The sequence below is a fragment of the Galleria mellonella genome, unplaced genomic scaffold (assembly GCF_026898425.1).
Source record: "Galleria mellonella isolate WM207_F2 unplaced genomic scaffold, CSIRO_AGI_GalMel_v1 utg312, whole genome shotgun sequence".
In the NCBI taxonomy this organism is placed as follows: domain Eukaryota; kingdom Metazoa; phylum Arthropoda; class Insecta; order Lepidoptera; family Pyralidae; genus Galleria; species Galleria mellonella.
In genome coordinates this window covers 6,910,609-6,933,417 of record NW_026442074.1, presented here as the reverse complement: position 1 = coordinate 6,933,417, position 22,809 = coordinate 6,910,609, and the positions used below count along the sequence as shown (strand labels likewise).

Sequence of the window (22,809 nt, the reverse complement as noted above, 5' to 3'; positions counted from 1 at the left end):
CAGCTCAAAGACACTGACAATACCAAGCAATCACGTGTGTGCCGACTTTTATTATTAAAACATGTTTATATAAACACAAAATTTATCATTGATTCCTAAACTGGGCTACTCCTGTTCTGTGGGAAACAGGATTCGTATAACCATATACATGCTTACAAAAATTAATATAAGCTTTCTAGTAGTACCGATAATATAGATTATTAACTCACCATTAAAATTATAAATATTTGTGCATGCTGTAGGACGTGTATGGGTACTCGTATATGTACGTATGTGTGTGTGCGTGTGTGTGTGTGTAGTAAAGGTATAAATCTTTTCAACTGTATTTTTACTTTTTTTAATAAGTCAACATCTTTAAATTCATCATCTTGTCAAATTAATCGCACTCCACACAGATAATTTTAATTCGCTGACTTTTCAAAAGAAAACTTAATCCCCCGCTCCGCATCTGTGCCGGAGACAGCGATAAATGTCAAAATGATTGAAAAGGCATATCAATCATAGGGGATCTTCTTAAGTGTTCATATTATGTTCATGTACATGTATAAAAGATTAAAAATAATGATACAAGGTTAGCCTAATGTACTCGTATTACTAATCTTATATTCGAAATTGTGTTTTTGTTAAATAGAACTGTGGGGGAACAAATTTTTAAAAGAGTGCTCTCTTTTCAGGTCGACCTCCATGTGATCCCTCCCTCCACGTGATCCCTTTCAATATTAACTCAAACTTTTTAATCTTTTCAGTCACTCCACTTTTCGTGGTTGATTGCAAGTTTTTGTAAAGATAGTAAATGAAATAGATTACAGCTAAATGATATATCACAATAAAACACACACTAGATTTTAAGTTAGATCTTCAAGAACACAATTATGAAAATCGCATATAATTCGATGCAATAGGAAAATAAGGAAAATAATGCCAAAAGAATGATCCAGCTCGAAAGACCAAAGTGATGTATGATTAGAAAAATATAGCTGAATGAAAATTTACATTTATTTTAAATATTATTATAAATAAAAAATACGCGACTAATTCGTGGAAATACATTTGTCTATTCACAGTTATTTAAATTTTGGCTAAAAAAATAGATAATTTAAAAAGATTTTATTGCAAAAATTTGCTAGGATAGGAAGTTAAAAAATTATAAAGAACAGAATCACGAAGATACATATATAAAAAATAATAAGTATCTAACTGAATTGACAACCAAACAGACAATATTTTTAAAAATTATTATATCGGCTTCTGTTGGTGTCATTAAGTTTCCCATATTAATTTTTCCTAAATATTTCCCATTTATAGACATTGTATAATTACAATTTTATTATATTAGTAAGATTAGCTTTTATTCACAACTTCATCAGTGTTATTTAATTAGTTTCTATTATGTAGTTAGTTTGGTATTTTGCATGAACTTTTATAGTAAACTAACTTTTGCTTGCCACCTCGTTTGCGTATGGTATTCAATTTCTTGTTCTATGAAATTTCACTTGTCTAACTTCTAAACTGAAGAAATTTCATACAAACTTTCAAACCCCGTTTTATTCCTTTAAAGAGTGAATTTTCAAAATTCCTTTCTTATCGTTTACTAAGTTAAACGATTAAATAATAACTTATTATAATCTTATTCTTATAAAGAACCTATTTGCAAAATTTCGTGATTCTAGATTCAGAGTTTTTCTTTATTATAGCATGATATGTGACCACCCCATCCTGAGCAAACACAGACACAACATGGTCCATGAATTCGATTAACCGAAAATAGAATGATTTACTCTTAATGGTTAACCGAACTATGCCAGTCCACTAAGTACTTTTTCACGCTACGTTTGAAGGATCCGAGATTATAGGATAAAACACGTCTCCGAAAAGGCCATCCGACATTAAATGGTACACTTTACGTAAGAGTTGGCAATCTTATTTGTACACGAACGCAGGCAGTTAACCGAGTATGAATGTAGGTGCTGGACCATCCTCGTGGTGCAATATCGAAAAAGAGAAAGTGAAATAATTTCGGCTGGGCATCCTTGATATCAAGATCAGGCAGTCAATCCTCTTTTATATCATTATATTTTCATTTTAACATGCAAATAATTAAATATCTATACAAATTCACATTCAAACTGAAATCACTCCGGAATAAAAAACTTTAAACCCACTTTGAATTTTTATCACGCAAGATAGCAGTGATATAAAAATTAAACTTGCAATGTTTCACAACACGACGAACTCAACAAACTCGCCTCAAAGTATGAGAGTTGAATAAAAATTGTAAGCGTATCTGTTTCTTTTTGCTTTCGACTTGTGTCACAAACAAGTGTTGGCAAGTACTCGCCGCGATTTAAATTATTAAATTAAAATGTCCTTTTCAGCAGCTCTGGTTAGCTGTGGCTTATTCGTATTATTACAATGTACAATTACAACGATAAATATTGTGTAGTATGTAATTTCATTTGTACTTTTTTATTTGAAGATTTACATGACTATGTCTTTAGCAGAAAACCAATCTTCAGATTTCCTGCTTACTTGTATGCCAACATTAAATACATTTTATATGTTTTATCTCTTACAAGACTTAATGCGATCAATTAGGTAAACTAAGTTCACTATAGGCCACTGCCTATTCTATTATTATATTGGCACGGCTTATTTTGAAACCTTAATAATTATATACTAAGTTATCCCATTGTTCATTTATAACTAGTGAGTATGGTTTGATTTCTTAATGCCAAGCCAATCTTAATAGTTCTTCTTCTTCTTCCTGTCCTTTTTCCATATCTAATTGGGATCAGTGTAATATGATTTCTTCTTCTATTCATCTCTATTTCCAGTTATATAACTAGTCACTCCCCTTCTGACCATGTTAACTTTTACAAAATTCATCCATCTCTTTTTGTATATTTCTCTACACGTATAACCACATTCATACGTAATAACTTTTAAACCACATTATCTTAATTTTAATAGTTATAAGACTTAAGATATTATGTAAACACCTAAATGTTGAATTCGTGACTTAAATCTTGCTTTGTTTTTTGTATCGTATTTGGATAAATTGAAATACTGGTAAAAAACTAAAGCAGGTTTGTTAAATACACTATCGGGACTTAACACGATAAAAATTTTTTTGCAGATAAATAGTACTAACATACCTGCTTCTTTATTAACAAGTTTTCGACGTGGATTGCAAAATTTTTCATGGCCTTAAGTCCCGATAGTATATTTAAAATATATGTAAACAACGCGAAAGTTTAAAATTAACTAACAGGTTTGTTTAGTTGAAAGCTTTTATCCCCAAACAGCTCGTACAGACTCAATATTCGACGAATAGTTCAAACTACTCAGCATGTTTTAAAATTTCCAAAATATATTAAAAAATATATTTTCAAATATTAACTTGAGTAGCTACGTAATTCGTCAGCTCAAGCAAAGCTTGCAGAAACAAAATAAAACAAACCAAGTTGGCGGTTATCTAAAAAATTTAGATAAGAACCAAAGTAGCATTGCTAAAAGTATGTAGCCTCTGGTTTTACGTGAAACACGAGCATTTACGTTGGCGGTGTGACAGCGTGCTAAAATATGCAAATTGCGGCGGGATTATAGTGCACCTAGCTAACTCTGACATTGCACCAGATGTGCACTGAACTTTTTACTGTCTCGACAGCTTTGAATATCAGTAATCAGAGAGGAATAAATAAACAAAAATAACTGATGCAAATATTCTCAAGCGGCTATAATTATAAGTATAAAAAGATTTTATATATTTTTATTTTTACTTTTTGAAAGTGCTAAATGAAGTATTTAATAAAATGCTTCTTTAATTAATGAAAGCCTTTATTTTACGTATCGTGTCTAACATTGTAAAATACTGTGTAACCCCAATAAATATATTAAACTTTGTTTCATTATTTAACTTTAAACATACCTATGTCTGGTAAGAACAATTTTTAAAATAATATTATTCTTTATAGGATAATTGATTTTATCAACAGATTTGAGTAGGCTCATCTTAAAAATTATCTTTAATTAAATTCATTTTTAATTCCTATACATAGTATGTTACATATACACATACATATACATGTACAATATAATACAATGTAGGAAATGAAAAAAAATATTATAAAAATATTATATTTTACATATTTCAATAACGAATAAAGTTGAAGAAAATATACATTATGTTTATTCTTTTCATTTTAGAACTTATATTATTTTTTTATTAGATGTCTATATACGTATGTAATAAGAAATTAATGAACTCATTGTGTTTTTGTCGTTTCTGAGAATTATTAAAAAATATAGTGAGCTCATTTGTTTCCCGTTATATATGTTTATAGACATGTTTATTCATATTAATATTCTTCTTACTACTAAACACGGATCTCTGACTACAAAAAAACGACAAATTAAATATGAAATAATTTTAATGAACTTGATAGAACTAGTTTGAGGTAAAGAACAATTTAAACTGTAACAAACTGCAAACAAGAGATAATATCATTATATAAATTCTCGTCAGAATACTAACTTTACAAAAGACTACCGACCAACACCAGGGTAATTGTTCTAAAGCAGCGTAATATTTGAGAAAACTATTTCGCTCGAGGAAGTGTCTATTGACAATGTGTTATATTACACATAGTCAACTCGAATTTCATGCAAACCCTAAAAGCAAATAACTCTTATTTCGCAATAAGGGGTAATAATAAAAAATAATAACTAAAATTTAATAAAAAAATATATACTTACACACTCATTACAAAACTAATAAATTCACCGTATAAATGTCGATTGCTTGGGTACCTCTGTCCCATTCGTGTTTCTACCGTGAAGTAGTTGTATTTGCATGGCTGTGTTTCGGTTTGAAGGGTGGGATATGGCGTGAATTTACAGGGTACAGAGGAATAACATCTGAGTCCTCAGGAATGGCAACGCATGGGGGTATCATGGGTGAAACATTATACTCTGTTTTGTCCATGGCACTGCTCATGTCTATAGGCGACGGTTACCACTTTCCATCAGGTGGGCCGTCAGCTTGTTTACTACTGTAAGTTGTGTAAAAAAATAATAATAAGAAATCAGAAAATTGCAAAAATATATGTCCATAAAACGACTAAAAATAAAACTAGTCATATAAACACATCATCACTCAAATTAAAGCCATTTTAATTAGTACCTATTACTTTACATTTATCTCATAGTTACAATCTATATATCTGCTTACCGGTCACTAAATAGGTATATCACATTTTTAACTTATAAACATTGCAAGGAAGGGGAAACCACTGAAAATTGCTGTGTTCTATTTTAGATGGAGCCAGGAAGGATAAAGCTGGATTTAAGTTGCAGTTGGGGACGAGAATTTACTGTAACTGCTGGTTAGGCAATACTTTCCAATTTCTAGAATGCTGTGCTTAATCATGATTTACTTTTGTTATTAGTAATAAAAGCAAAATATTGCCAGTGCGAAATTAGTTATTTTTAAATTTCACAATTAAATCTTATGTAAAATTAATTACTGACACACTTGTATACTTACTATACTTTTTCCTTATTATACCATGGTACAATCCGTTAGTTCCAAATTCGAATCCCAGTCTAAATATCTGAATTTTTAAAGTCATGTTCGAATATTACTTGCTACAGGTGTGATAAGTAATGTTAATTAAATAAATAAACTACTTCATATAATAATGAAAAACCTAGAAACTTTTAATATCAGACTTTTAACTTAAAAAATAATTAGAGTAGTAAGTTTATAATATAAAAATACGTGAATCGTTATTTTTTCGATCCAAGAATCGCTAGTGAAATTTTTGATACAAGGCCCATGACATTTTTAAGGAGTAATAAGAAGAAGAGACGAATTGCTACAGGTTTTAGACATTTTAAATACACGATCGTGACTAAACGCGACACAATAACAGGTAATAGTAACTACATATCTAATTTTTATTGCCAATATTTTTGGGGAGAAAAAGGATCGTCAGTAACAGGGAAAAGCAACCCCACTGCTAACTCTCTAACGGATCGATCTCCACGATGTTTGTCCTGGAAACTGTCGTAATTACTAATTGTTGGATTCATCACGATGGGCTAACTGACCTGCTTTACCTGGATAAAATAGGTCTAGTAAAGCCGTACGTCTGGACATATCATCCCTCAGTGGTACCCCGAAAGTATATACCTATCGGTAGTAGGCAGCTATTTCATTTTCAACCATTAAAAAAAAACCTGTAAACACATTGTTTTAGTTCCTATCACAGAATTTAACTATATGTTAACAACATTAAAGATCAAAATTAACTAAAATCTATAACTTTATAATTTTTTTTATCAATTTTTAGAAACAGAAATTCAGAGTACTGCAGAAATAACAGTATTTTGTGTTAATCTTATATAATGAAAAACTCCACGACGCAGTAGTGGGTACATTGATCCGAGTAAATGAGAGTTCGATTCCTAGATGAATTAATTTAGGAAACGAACTTTTTCGGATTGACTGGGGTTTGTGTACCTTAGGTTTGTTTGTTGCCTAACTCTCATAATACATAATATCTTAGCTTGAAATTAGGCAATTGGTGTGATTAAGTGACATTTATTTTTATCACTTCTGTTGGAAGAAATGAATAAGATTCCTTCAACAGATAATGTAAATATATGTTCAGATAGTTTTTTTTTACTATTAGTAAAATAATTTGACTATACCAATTTAAATTAATTCCATCATAAATTGATTCTAGTTTCACGACAAGTTTTGTAAAATTCAATCTACTTATAGAATTTTAGGCTCTTGGTCATTTATATCCAACTTTATATCCAGAAATAAATTAAAGTGGGAGCAATCTCATTGTCTTCACGAGATTTCATTAGTTCGGAAGACGTTTAATTGTTCTAAGGGAATTTCATGATGGATAAAAATCTTTTATTCTCTTCTATTAGTTTAAATGAGAAGTGTATTTTCGAGCCGATTTCACTTTTGATCTTAAGGTATTAGAAACTTGAATCCAAAAAGAAATGAATCTAGAAATTTCGATTACAACTCTATGTGGAATAAAAATATTAATAAAAATAATGTGCTTCGTCTTCAATGAGTTTTTAAATGAGGTTTGATTTAAAAAGTATAGGGTATATTTTTTAAGTAATATAGAATGGCAAAGAATCTGAAGCCCACTTGATGGTAAGTGCTAAGGATCACCCACATACATAAAAAGCTCTATGTATCACACAATATGTCCTGATGCCCATGGTATCTTTAATATGTTGGCATTATTGAAGATTAGGATATTATACCCCTTACCTAATAATTTCAACATCATATCCTACCCTTCTAAACTGAATCAGCCACACAAGTATAGCTGCTTAGCACCAAAAACATGAAAGGGTCAGGACAGGAAGGTTTTATATTATACTCATCTTTTAATATATTCACTGTTATCCTTATCAGATCATTTAATATTCTGTATAAAGGACAACCAGTCCATTTCTTTTTTATAACTTCAAACATAAATAGAACAATGCCAGCGGTAAGTAAAATATAGCAATATCTTTATATAACAGATATATATTACGGATATGGCGTGAATTTACAGGGTACAGAAATAACAGAATCCTCAGGAATGGCATCTTTATATAATGGTACAGATATATATCAGGTGGGCCGTCAGCTTGTTTGTCAAATGTCAATTATCCAGTATATAACGTCAAAATAAAGAATCCGATCGAATATATATATATATATATATATATATATATATATATATATATATATATATATATATATATATATATATATATATATATATATATATATATATATATATATCTTTTTTTTTAATGGGTGATAATGAAATGGTAACACCGCATTAGCTATCGGTATACTCTGATGGGGCTGCTGACGGCACATAAGGATGGACGGAATATAAGGCTGATAGGGATGATAGGTCAGGATGAAAGCAAGTTCGTTAGCCCACCGTGACAAATTCGACAAGAATAACCCAAAAATTTTATCTAGAGGGAACCGCGTAGAAGTCGACCTGATACAAAAAACCCTATTGCTAGTAATAACCATTTAAGACCTTTGTACCACATTTCGAGCAAATAAATTATTCTTATTCTTATGCTTAATAGGGAAATTAGACCTCATTACTTACAATTCCTTTCCCCCAATATATAAATACCGCAGCATACCTAAATTATGTAACTGCAGGACATTCCCTACATCTACATAGTAAAGAATAATAGCGAACTTATTCCTAGAAGGAGAGAAGGTTCGATACATAGAATTTAATTTGATTTTAATTCATAGAAGTACTCTGTCGAGAACAGATTAATAAATTACGCGAATAAAATGCGCGACACGTAAACTCCATTTAGGTATGTAATTATTTACAACTAACTGACACGACAGACGGACTCGTGCTGTCCAAATTCCAAGTCTTATTGCCTTTTTCTAAAAACATTAATCGAACTTTTACTTACATTAAAAAACACCAAGTAAAATGCTTAAGAACATAATTTAACAACATGAGTCTTTTAGTGTTTAATAAAATTAAAACAAATAATATATCATTTTCCAAAGTTCACAAGTAACAATAAATAAGTAGCAAAAAGTATATAAAAACAATTTATTTTATTAATATATGCATCACCATGAAAATAAAAATTATTAAAAGTAAATATTATGAGAATTGAAAGAAAACCTGAGTATCATCTGGTAATTTTTTCCATTATTCAATTGTGAACGATCACATATGAAGGAAGGCGGATTCAATATCATCACATGACATCGGATAAGAGAGAATTCAATAATCGTAGGTACCTACATATATTTTAGCTTATTTATTTATTTTTATTGAAAAGCGACCGAATACAAATAGAAATATGATCAAGTTTATATAATAATGTCAAAAGAAAGACGATTGTTTCTAAAAAAAAATTGTTTTGCCAAATGAATTTTAGACATCTTCAATTGCTTTTTTTTTCGTTACAACTATCTAATAACTCATGCCTAATAGAAGATTTAGTAAAACTTGAATATAATTATAAGTTTATCAGTTTAAAATAAATTCCTACTTTTCTGAACAGGTACATTTTTATGTCACTAGTTGTTTCTCGCGATTTTACATGCGTAAATTAATATACAGGTCATTTAATTTTTTATACCACTGTGGTGGCAAACAGGCATACGGCCCACTTGATGGTAAGTGGTTACGATAGCCTATGAATGTCTGCAATATCAGAAATATTACACACACGTTGCCGACCCTGAAGAAAAAAGTCGTTACCCCCTTTTGATACAAGTTCAGTTTTATTTAATTAGGTAATTCTCTTTACAAATTTATTATATATATTTTTTTATACAACTTATACAACTTAGAATGACAAACAAGCTGACGGCCCACCTGATGGAAAGTGGTAACCGTCGCCTATAGACATGAGCAGTACCATGGACATAACAGAGTGTACTGTTTCGCCCATGATACCCCCCATGATAGGTGATAAAGTAACAAATATTCAAACATCTTTACACACTTATATATACTCGTAATAACAGGTGAGATCAACATATTTTTAAGAGAATCTCATTTAAGTTATATAATTTATTTATTTATTTAAATAACTTTATAATATCGACATCAAAGTAAATAGAATGGTAATAATCTATGTGCATGTTCCTAATTCCAATAAAAGTCCCAAGTGACATCAAAAGACACTCAAAACCTCATAAAGAACTTGCATTTTTGTTCTATAAAACTTTACATCTCGAGATTCATTCACCCGTTTCATCTAGAAAGTTGGTCATACCATTCATTCCGTACCTCAGAGGCACCTGAAATAAGGGGCGTGCTGAACAACTTTTCTAATTTGCCAATTGAACTTATACATTCCGTTTGGGAGTTTGATTCTTGATGACGGGACGTGTCGATAATTAAAATCGCTAAAACGCTTATTGGATACTCGAGGATTCTTAATTTCCTCAAGTCCTTTAAATTATTATTCGAACATTATCTTAAGCTACATTGTTCACTGTGTAATTGACTTTTTACAAAGTTTTTCATTATCGCAGGAATTTTTAAGGTTTCACATTATAATACTTCTATATATTTTAATTAAATATCTGAGCAAAGATTTGAGACAAAAATACAAATAAAAAATGTTAATCTTTACTTAGAAAATTATCTGACTTATGAACACATAGTCAAAAGTACTAAATCTATATAGACTTTTAAGCCTGAAATTTGGTACATATAGGTACATTTACATAATATATTATATAGGTATATTTTATAATGTAAACATCCACTGAGAAAGAATTTCTAAAGACGCGTGCAATAAGCCTTCTCTCCTCTTCCTGCCAACCTAATGCAGTGAGATAGGGAATGATAAATGGGTAATACAGTGCACAAAAATTGTGTACATTTAAAGTTATCCAATTAAAAATAAACACTAGATGTATACCGAAATACCTATTATTTTGAAAACATTTAAATAGATAATAGTTATGAAATATACTATGAGCATTTAGATCATCAAAAATCAATTTTTTAAAAAGAAAAATTCTGATATATGAGTGTTATGATGCTTGCTGAATTTAACTTATTCGCTTTTTTTTTTAATATCTATATTGAGATGGTATTGAATTTACAACGAAACGCTGAACTCGTGTGAACGTGCACTGTTCTGGTTCAGTGCTTAACTTTATCTAAGTCCTATTACAATGGCGTAGAAATTGCCCAGTCATAATATCGTCTGATGCTATTTAAATACTAATGTTATTATAATATATGAGTATAATGTATTACTTTAAACAAAAAACAGACATGCCCTCCATTATCTCCTAATCATTCAGACCACGACAGGTGAAATAGGTTTAGAATTATTACTTTATTATCAAATAAACACCCTTATCTTTGTCAGAACTTATTACGTAACTTTGAGAATGCAAGGTCTGACATGAATCCTCCACATGATCACCACACGCAGACACACATACCTAAAAGTATATATTATCATTATTATTTGTAAAATTCTATATAAGTCATGCAATAAATAAATTTTATTCGAAATTATGTATGAAAAGAATAGTATTTTTTATATAATAATGATTGGATATTGATATTAGATAAAACCCTAATGTAAAATACATTAGGATTACTTTTAAATTTTGCATATCTTATAAGTAGAATGTATATTTATTATTTCTATATTATATTTTAATAATAACCTGCATTTTTTACAAATAAATAATTTAATTTGATTTGATTCATACAATAATTATATTTAAAAACATAGACTTAGTATAACGTATAGTTGTATAATACATTTTAAAATCATCTTTAATTGTTATCAGGGGTAACATTATAATTCCTAATACACATGGAGTAAGATTGTTACCTTATAACAGCATTCTTTTTCTACGTTATAAAAGATAGTACTTACTGTATATATCCAGCAGTGGATGAATAATGGCTGAAATGATGATGATGAATGGCAATAGATTTATAGATTTTGTTATTTCCTAATAGATACGACATCTTGCCTTTGAAAAGAGAATATATGTATTCTATCCTTTTAAAAATTCCAGCAGCACATCTTCAATTTCCCCAATGATGAAGTAATAATGGGGGGGGGGGGGCGATAGTCACTTATCATCAAGTGAGCCGCATGCTCGTTTACCCCCCTTGTGTTCACAAAATCAAATCAAAATAATTCAGTGCAAATAATTTAAAAAAATCATAATTTTGCTCATCTTCCCAAATTTATATTAAGAAGAGAATATGTTGGGTAAATTCATATTGAAAAAATAAACAGCATTTTGTCTGCCAACCTGAGCCAGTTACGAAAAGAGGCTAAAAAAGAAAAGATAGAAAGCGTAAAGGTTAAAATTCATAGCTGGGAAGTATATGAAGAGCAGGTAATATCACATACAAAAGACGTTCTTATTATGAGCGCGGTATTGCTACTTGTGAGTGTGTTAAGTGGGGTCCAACCCTAAGTAATCCAGACAACAAGTGAATAAAATTGCCTATTTATCTGCGTAAATACCTCCTATTGTTGTTTCTTGCCGCAATATGTTGTTTATATGCATTATCATTATCGCTTTATATGATAACATTCTTCGGGATGATAAGATGAGGTAGGACCAGTAGAACTTTAATAAATCTTATGAATCCTAGTGCTATAACAGATGCGAAACTTTCTGGAGATATACAGATATCTTATATTTTCACCTAAAACATAAGACACTTTATAATGATTCACGCTAATAAAACTGTAAGATATAGCTAGTATAGTATTGTAAATATTAAACTTTGAATATTTATTACTTTTATTTTATTCAACAAGAATGGCAAACAAGCAGACGGCCCACTTGATGGAAAGCGGGAACCGTTACCTATAGACATGAAAAGTATCGTAGACATAACACAGTATACTGTTTCGCCCATGATACGATACTAACTAAGGTGTTATACCTCTTTACCCTGTAAATTCATTGCCATATCCCACCCTTCAAACTGAATCACAACCATGCAAACACAATTGCTGTACAGTAGAAACACGAATGGGATAAAGGTACTCCAGAAAACGACTTATACAAAATCCCCTCCTGATAATGAAACCTTAATAATGACAATGAAAATAATAGACACATAGGCTATATGTTACATTAAAACATATGATAACTTTTCATGCGATATAGTCGCGAAATCCATCTAGTAATATCATAGTTACATTAGAAGCAACATGTAGTAACTTCTAAAGTTCTAAATGAAAGTTTTATGGTAATAAACTGAAGTTAGTGTATTTATACTGAAAGATTTTATTACAGTGACTCGTTCCCGTTTCGCTCGAGCGCTATACATACATCTCTTGCTTCCTGCACTTTCATAACTCGTCTCGTGCATACACGCCGGTTCCAGAGACTCGACTCTTCCTTTGAATAGAACTCAATGTAATTGATCTTAATAAATTAGTCTAAGTCTCCTGGTACATCTATCCACTTTAGCATTCCATATCTGTATTGTATCAATTCATGTACATTCTTTCTTCCTATGCAGACCCTTTCTCATTTTAACACTGGCATTTCCTTTTAAAATAATTCGCGATCTGCCAATTTTACCCCGTATTATTAGTAAGTGCTTTATATTATTCTCAAATTCGTGTATAATATAGTATATATCATATATGTGTAAGTATATTTGTTATTCATATATATTTATTCGTTTATATATGTAATTTTAGTATGTATGTATATCAATAATTAGTAGTACCGCATTCGGGTATTCTGACACTTCCCTATGGTTGACTGGGAGAGAATGCTTTTAGCATTAAGTCCGCCATGTACACATATTTGTACTAATAAATAAATAAATATTATTTTATAATTTTATATTGTTATTTATTTAAAACATTCCAATAAATAGATACATATTTTCATCTAATTATTACAATAATTGTTATTTTAATCTTAATACTGGGAGCCAAATAGTAATTTTATATCTGTGTTAGTATAGTATATTCTAAAAATTATATATTTCGATATAGAAAATATATTATTTTTAATACATTTTTTTTATAATACGTAGAATGGCAAATATGCTGATAACTAATATTGTTAAAACCGTCTCCTATAGTCAGATACAGTAATATAGATAAATACCATACAAATATATAGTAACGTACATTAAATTTTCGTGCGTTATAATTCCCCATGACTTTGGTGTTATGTCTTTGTATATATTATGTCATATTATCTATGTATTGTACTTGTACAATTATATAAATTGAATACGTAATAAATATTTCAAAAGGTGATAATTTTAAGAGTAACATCAGAGCCATCACATTACACTACTGTACATAGCCTCTCCCATAGATTGCCATAAGGAACTGTTCTCAGCCACCTGCAATGCATTTGAGGTCATAACTCCATCTAGTGGGGTTCGTCCAACGCTGCGTTTGCCTGTACAGGGTTGCCATTCAAGAATCTTTCTACGTTTACCCGTATGGGGTTGCCACCTTTCTTTTCTATCGGTTGTTGGTTCTTCAAGATATATGAGCAGCGCATTGTCATTTCAGCTTGCTTATCCTTCGGGCTATGTCGGTTACTTTGGTTCTTTTGCGGATATCCTCATTTCGGATTCTATCACGCAAAGTAACACCGAGCATAGCCCTCTCCATAGCCCGCTGAGTAATTTGTGGAACGCACAAATATAAAATAATAAAATATAAATTGGCATTAAGTAAAATTTCTTGTTCAACAACTTTTAGAACTTAGAAGTCATTCTCTTTATAGTTTTTCTAGAACATACTTAACTTACACTTCCAAAGGAATACTATTCGTCGAAATAATAAAGTTACTTACTTATTAAAGTGGGAGGTGACTTTGTGACTTTTGGAGCGACGCCAAAGTTGTTACCTGTAACGAAGCAAATGTACATTCAGTGAAATGTGGAGAAATTACGCTTTAATACACTTCGGATGAAATTCTTCACTAATTGAAATGAACGGCTCTTCGCCAACTTGTGCAGAAAGATAATAAATAAGTAAATGTGCTAATAATTATCGCATACAACCATACTTTATACGCAATACATATGCATAGCTAGTATTATATATATATTCCATATTTAATTTATATATATATATATATATATATATATAAAAATGATGTTTAATTTAGTGCAGTAATTTTTGCGTATTACCGGAATAAACATACAGACAAACAGACAGACTGACTGATATATTTTTTTCTTAAACATATCTCATGTACAGACAATTTTCTTATATCATTAATATTTATGTATAATAGATATTTGAAGGGTGGGATATGGCGTGAATTTACTGGGTACAGAGGAATAACATCTGAGTCCTCAGGAATGGCAACGCATGGGGGGTATCATGGGCGAATCAGTATACTCTGTTATGTCCATGGTACTGTTCATGTCTACAGACGATGGTTACCACTTTCCATCAGGTGGGCCGTTAGCTTGTTTGCCATTCTAAGTTGAATAAAAAAAAATTACTACAAATTTCACCTACTCATACTACAAAAACTATACGACCAATTTTAAACGTTATTTCGTCTATAGAAAGCTATATATTTTAATAAATAAAATAAAAAATATATCAGCGAGTTACGTAGGTCATATATTAGTTTAAAAAAATTAGAGATCCTTAGGAAATTGCAATAACATTTTTTAAGCCCAATTTATTTTTCTGTCTATCTACTCATACAGAGCTGGGGCGGATCGCAAGTAATATAATAAAGGCATCATATATACACTTCTACTATCTATCTATCTATTTAAGAGCTGCGCTCTTGTCGATGGAGCTCTTGCCAATCACTACGATTTTCAGCGAGTCTCTTCACCTCTTGATACTACACGACACCAGCTCCTTCCTTGATCTGCCTGATGTAACTATGTCTCGGTCTCCCTCTCCCCCTCCTTCCTTCTATCTTATACTACTACTATATAAATGCGAAATTTTATAAGTAAGGATAGATGTTTGTTGCTTTTTCACGCACAAACTAATAGACGCATTTAAATATAATATGGTACGCAGATAGGTTATACCCTAACTTAAAATATAGGATTTTATTATTTCAACCGTTAACTGTCCACTGCTGAACATAAGCCTTCCCCATAAGGGAGTTTTGCCAGTACTTGCCACGCTTGGCAGTCGGATTTGCAACTGCAGTTAGACTTTTAGAGATGTTTTAAGAAAGACGCTGTTGCCCATCCCTCGCCCTCCCTTAGTCGCCTCTTACGAGACCCACGGAAAAAGAAGAGGTGTCCATTCTATACCAGGGCACACACGGCATAGGTAAATATAGAATACTTTATATAATTATTCAACGGAAAAGCGCCGCAACATATAGCTAGAAATAGAGATTAAAGTCATTATAAAGGAAATAAAACTAATTCATCTCAATTCCGTTAAGAGCTGACTTTGAATTTTAATTCTTTTAATAGACATTTATTCTCCAGAAGGCCCTCACTGATAATAACGGAAGATTATAATTGAGTGCAACTGCAAGACTCATAAAAATACTTAAATACGACTTGAGAAATATAATATTAAAAAGATAAAATGTTACAATTCTTTATTTTTTAAATGAATTAAAAACACCTAGGTATTTAATCTACGAAATGTATCTACATACGTTACATTTTATAGATAGAATAGATTTAAAAAATATATTTGAATTTAGAACATGGAATTTTGTCAGTCAATCGAAATCTCAAAACAGCAGCATAAATCGTAACAAAAAGCATTACTCGTATTATACTAACACAACTTGATTCAAATTTAGAACCTCCTCCTTTTTAACGTGGATTATAAAAGAAAGCATATAGTAATTAATAGTTCAGTAATGAAGTAATCCATTAATTTGGTAGGCTTCTACAATAGTAAATAAATGGTTTTTCTATACAATACGTAAATAATACAAAAGATACAAAGAAAATACATACCAATCGTTACGTTTTCTTCATAGAACATTATACAACAATAATATAATTAACTTATTTTGGGTTAGGGCGTTTTCATTTAAAATTAAAATTCAAACTTATATCAAGTTAGCTATTCCTCAGTCCATATTAACATTGTTATAAATTATTTGAATTGAAAATAATCAAATCTGTGGTACAAACATAAACGTATTTAATGAAAGGGGTGAATGGGCCCGGTCCATCACAAAAGTCCAGTCCACAATGCGAACGATGCTTTCAACTATGCGTAAAGATATTTTTAAGAGTACTTATAGGCCTTTTTTAAGAACCCCCCCCCCCCCTCATAGATAATAATCACCCATTAGATACAAAACTAAATTATAAAATTACTTTATTTATAATAACATAATTGTATTACATACAATTATGCGTATTTTATTAATGCGTGATGCATTTAAATCCGCGGAATATAGATAGTAGCATTAACGTATGTATGTTAAACAAAGATCTATCATGTCGTAACTGAATATAATACTTTATAGATAAAGAGCTGTTACAATAAGTACCAAGCGTGGAACGAGCTCTCTGTCCATTATCACGTGCCAAAATTTCGAGTTTGAATTTCGGCCAAACTCCGTCTTACTATCTGTTTGTATCCGAGTACTTCGTACGAGCCTTATTGCCGCATTTGGGGCATACACTTCGTATGAAGAGGACTTGTTTCTTTAAAAAGTCGTTACAGATAAGCAAATTTTGTGAACGTCATTTTATTTTCTGTTTTGATTACGAATCTACGTATAGTGCATTGGATAATTAGGTCTCTGAGTACTTTCTAGCAGTACATAGTTCGAATCCTAGTTCTATCTACTAGGAAATGTCAAATTAATATCAACAGTATACACACACACACAAACGCGCGCGCGCGCGCGCGCGCTCACACATACACACGCACGACAAACAAGCACACAAACGCAAAGTGCATTTCTACTCATACAACTTTACCAAAGGGAAACTTTGTACAAAAGTCATTTGATGGGCACCTCTGTCCCATTCATGTTTCTACCGTGAAGCAGTTGTGTTCACATAGCTGTATTTCGGTTTGAAGGGCAGTGAATTTACAGGGTACAGAGGAATAACACCTGAGTCCTCAGAAATAGCAACGCATGAGAGGTATCATGGGCAAAACAATATACTCTGTTATGTCCATGGTACTGCTCATGTTTATGACATGTTATGTCATGGTAACCGCTTACCTTCTATCAGGTGGGTCTTTCAATTTAAATTTTAATAAAAAAAAATTCAATATTTTAATAATACAAAATAATCAATCAATATCTTAACAGCTTCTTTCTTAACAAGTGCTAATTGCCTCTGTTATTACATAAATAAACCATAAATTAATAAGAAATCTGTTGTTGCTCAAAGTTGTTTTATAAATTAATTACCTATCTTCGGAACTCATATTTCAAACTTCTAAGTTGTAGAAAGCCAATCACTTACCGAACATAATCAATTTGGGAAAGATTATTGGCCCACAAAACTTGTGAATTGTAAAATTATTATTTTCACTTTGTACGTACAAATTTTACGCTATAGTGAAACATGGTTTTACCACTAGAATCACTCATAAATTCAGTACGATTCAATTGACTCTTAGATTATTATATATATTATGGAAACACTTTGGGGTCTCTAAATTTGTGTCTAAAATTACAGGATCAATTTTGTATTTCAGCAAAACTATAGAATGAATGAATGAATGAAAATTTATTTTAACAAAACATAACACTTACATATACATAGATTATATGTAATAACAACATAAAAATAAATAAAATATAAAAAAAAAAACTATAATTAAACTATAGTTATATGAACCATGAAGAATTACAAAGCAATGATACAATTCTACTAAAAAATGTTTCTCTATAACTAGTCCCTAAAATAATTATTTCACTATAATATAAAATTGAAATTTTAATCCTTATTAATATTACGAGTATAATGCCTATAATGCCGTGTGGTCAGGCATAGAATAGGCCATCCCTTCCTTTCCCAAAGGTGCTATAAGAAGCGACTAAGGAAAGCGAGGTATAGGCAGCAGCGTCCCTCTTAAAACATCTCCAAAACCTAACTGCGGTTGCCAATCCACCTACCACGCGTGGCAACTATTAAAAAACCTCCCAAGATGGGCTTGTGTTCAGCAATAGACAGTTAAAAGCCGATATGATATAATGGAAATAATATTATAAATGTAAAATTTAATTTGTTCCTTTATTATCTGTTGACATCTTAATAGTATAACCTATTACTATGAAATTTGGTATACATACATGTATTATATAGGATGGAAAAAGTTATAGACTTTATCTGTTTACTTTTAGGTTATAGACTTTTTATCTCGGTCACTGAACATATCTCAGTCACAAGGACAAAGTTGCGGGTAAGAGCTAGTTTCAGAAATAAATAATAGTGCTTCCGAATCGATTGCAAATATCATTCCTGGAAACTGCCAGTAGCGTACACACCAATAAATAACACTGTATTAGTAATATAGAGACTTTACTTAAAACTAATAAAATACTAGTGGCTCACGACTACGGCGTGAATAAGTGACAAACGAATATATCGATACTCCCGTTAACACTACTGTGTGTGATAGAACAAGACAGCAATATTTGTCATTACGTATACATACGTCTACGCTAACGAGAAATATTGCTAACTCTACCAATTCTAGGTAAATTATTATTAGAGTACATACATAAATTTTAAATAATTATTCCATACGTATTTTAAATGAGTGAATAAATATCTACTTAAATACTATCTTATAACATTAATTTTATTGTGCTATTAAGATACACTACATGATCCCGCTTCTTAAAAAAAATACAGTTACTAAGAAACTACAAAACATACTTACTCATCTTCCAACAAACGAAAAAGTGTTCGTGTTCTATCTACGCCATCTCTCTTTCGAACAGAATCATAAGTCACAGTCATGTATAGTCGATTAGACATGATGATTAGACAAAAAGTCGTGGTCTATGAAAAATAAAAGGGTAGATCAGACTTTTCAGAGGTCATTACGTTAACGTCACGGGCCGTGTTTGATAGATTGGCCTACTTTGTCACGTTGTGATTGATGCTGAACGGTGGTTATGTTCGAGACAAATTCTTGTATGCAAATCTCTTATCTAATAAACGCAGGAGTTACACTTGTAAGAGGGAAGCAAGTAACATATTACCAGATATTTTTTATGAAACATACCAACAAGCTGATGATTCGTCTTATGGTAAGTGGTAACCATCGCCTATATTTATCGACAACACTACGGCCGTTCTTGGCTAAAATTGCGTTCCGAATAGGCGATAATGAAAAAATGACTATTCAAAAATGCTTACTTGAATAAAAATATTTATTTTTTTCTCTCTTTCAATGAACGATGTATGAAACACTGTAATGACTACTGCACCCCTTCATCATCATCATTATATCAGCCGTTATCTATCCACTGCTGAACATAAGCTTCACCCATATATTACTTTAATGGCGATCCTGAACTACCTGCATCCACTGATTGTACTTTTTTAGGTTGCCATTTCTATAGACTATAGTCTTATGCCATCGAACCATATGAATTCACGAACATAAATCTTAAAACTGAAATACAGCAATAAACATAACTCATTTATGGTAGAACAATCTAGTAGTTATTGTATCAACCGTTAACTATGCACTGCTGAACATAGCTTCCCTCATAAGGGGGACAATCTCATTGAAATAGAATATAAAATGATAACAACTCACTAATTTAATCTCTAATGAAATAAGACGTATTTATTGACTATTATTATTATTATATATATTATTATAATATTATATCTTTATGGTGAACGTAATATGTGACGTGCCCACACTCTACCTAGCATATTGGAATCCACCATGGCCGGATTGACTTGGGTTATTATCGATATTTTCCATCAGCGGACTGTCAATAAAAAATTTAAATTAATACACCGTAAATATACAATTTAAAATATATTTATTATATTTAGACTGATTTCCATATAGATTTCTTTAACATTTCATCTAAAGATTTGTTCTTTTAAAAGTATTAACGAAAAATCCTTGTCATTTGTTAGCCGATTTCAATTATACATTTCGTTTAAATTAGATAAGTAATCAAAGATTTTATAATTATAATCTGTATACAAAATATCAAAATTAATAATTATCGCTAAAGATATTGTTTCAAAACATCTATTACAAAGCGCAATTTTGTTTTGTTTGCACTTAATTAATTTGATGTTGTTCCCAAGTGTATCCAATTACTGCGATATCAATTCGGTATTACACCGTATAAACCGGGAGCAGGCATGGATAACGAACAACGAAAAGGATTCATTAAGCTTTATCTAAACTGAACGCACCATGATCACATGTTCCCAATAAAATTTATTGTATGGAAAAACAACAGTGTCAAATAGATTACGGCGGGCACTCGCAGGTTTGGTACAAATAATATAAGATAGCGATTAAATTAATAATTGGTTATTTTTATTTTAATATATATTTATTTTATTTTATTAGGAATTGCAAACAAGACCATCAACACCATGTATATAATAAAATAAAGTACTTACAGAACAAAGTTCACTTTTTATACATTTTATTTATCTTCTATTGATTATATTTACATAAGTGCCCTGAATTACTTAAAAGACAATTTACACTCAGGCGTACAGTAATATGTATATAGTTACATACAAGTATGTTACAGTAAATTATCGTGCGGGAATCTCTCGCTCCCTCTCCCTCTCTGAATGTATATACATTTGTATGTCTCTGTCTCTCGTTAAAATAAACAATATTGAAGAATAGGAATCCTTTTGAACTCACAACCGTCTTATCTTATTATAAGTTCCATTCTGCAGCCACTCGCCCTAAAGATTTCTTGATGAAATCGAAACAATATCAAAAACGATTGAGTATAGTAATTAATTTAATTATGTACTCATTGCAAGGTCAATGATCAAAATTTTAAATTCTTAAATTTAAACATATTCTAGTCTAGATTGTACTTTGTGTATTATAATACAAACTTCATACTTATTTCTAAAATTACGCGAACATTGCGAAATATACAATTGTTAACGAAAATTTTTTTTGTAAATCATCCATACGGAATAAATCCATAATACCATTGGCAAATATAATGTCGACTAAGATATATTTCGTATATTCTAGATCGAGGGCTTCAAAGGGCAAATCGCTCTTCTCTTATGAATGTAGACATATTAACGAGCACACATGACACCAGCATAGGATGATGGATGCGAATACATTTCCTTTGCAAAAAATTGATTGATACCTAGTACGGCGCGGGTGTTAGGAATGTATTGGTTGACACTCTGAATTTATCACTTACATACATGTTTGGATGCCAAAAGAAAAATATATAAATCATAAGTTATGAAGGTACACTGATATACTGTTGCCAATATTTTAAATCTAACGGTCGAAGAGTTTGTAATTATTCATAGAGTCTGAACTTCATCAATATTTACATAGTATGTAATTCTTATAATTATTAGAACTGGCTATACTCAAAACTACTATACGCCATGTGTGCCCCGGCATAGAATGGGCGACCCATTCCTTTCCCGTGGGTGTCGTAAATGGCGACTAAGGGAGCTTATGGTGGAAGGATTGGCAGCAGCGTTCCTCTTAAAACATCTGTAAAAGCCTAACTGTGGTTGCCAACTCGCCTGCCAAGCGTGGCAACTACTGGCAAAACTACCTTATGGGGAAGGCTTATGTTCAACAGTGGACAGTTAAGGGCGGAAATAACAATAAATAATCAAAACTTCATTAATTATTTTTAAACATGTGAAATTATGGTATTATTAATTGTTTACTAACGTATATTCCATGGTTTATTAACAGAGATTTTGTATAAAGTTGTCTGTTTTATTTTATACTATCCCAATAGTATTCCTGCTACTAATCAGTCGTGTATAAATACGAAATAAAGTCATATAAATGACTGCATTTTGCTCTAAATAATGGTATATGGCAGTGAAATTACAGGCTATGAAAACAATCTAGAAATGACAATGTATGAGAGTACTTTATCATATCCATGTTGTTGTTCATGTCTATAGGCTATGGTTATCACTTCTTAACAGGCTTGTTTGCCAATTTATGTTGTATAAAAAAAGCAGAGCCAACATCGAATGTTACTAAATTGTCTAACAAATTCTTAGAATATTACATTGACTACAGTTTATGTTGGCAACTTGGCCAGCCGGCCTCTATGATATGTTTACATTATAA

At 31.0% G+C, this 22,809-nt stretch overlaps 1 protein-coding gene across 3 annotated transcripts in view; it reads right to left on the bottom strand.

Annotated features, from left to right (window-relative positions):
- The window catches only part of LOC113510927 (TWiK family of potassium channels protein 9-like), a 403,012-nt gene that overhangs the window by 203,978 nt on the left and 176,225 nt on the right, over positions 1-22,809 (bottom strand). For all 3 annotated transcript variants that reach the window (XM_052895843.1, XM_052895842.1, XM_052895844.1), the window contains one exon: positions 14,375-14,428. The gene's annotated coding sequence lies outside the window, so the exon portion shown is untranslated. The remainder of the gene's footprint in view (positions 1-14,374; positions 14,429-22,809) is intronic.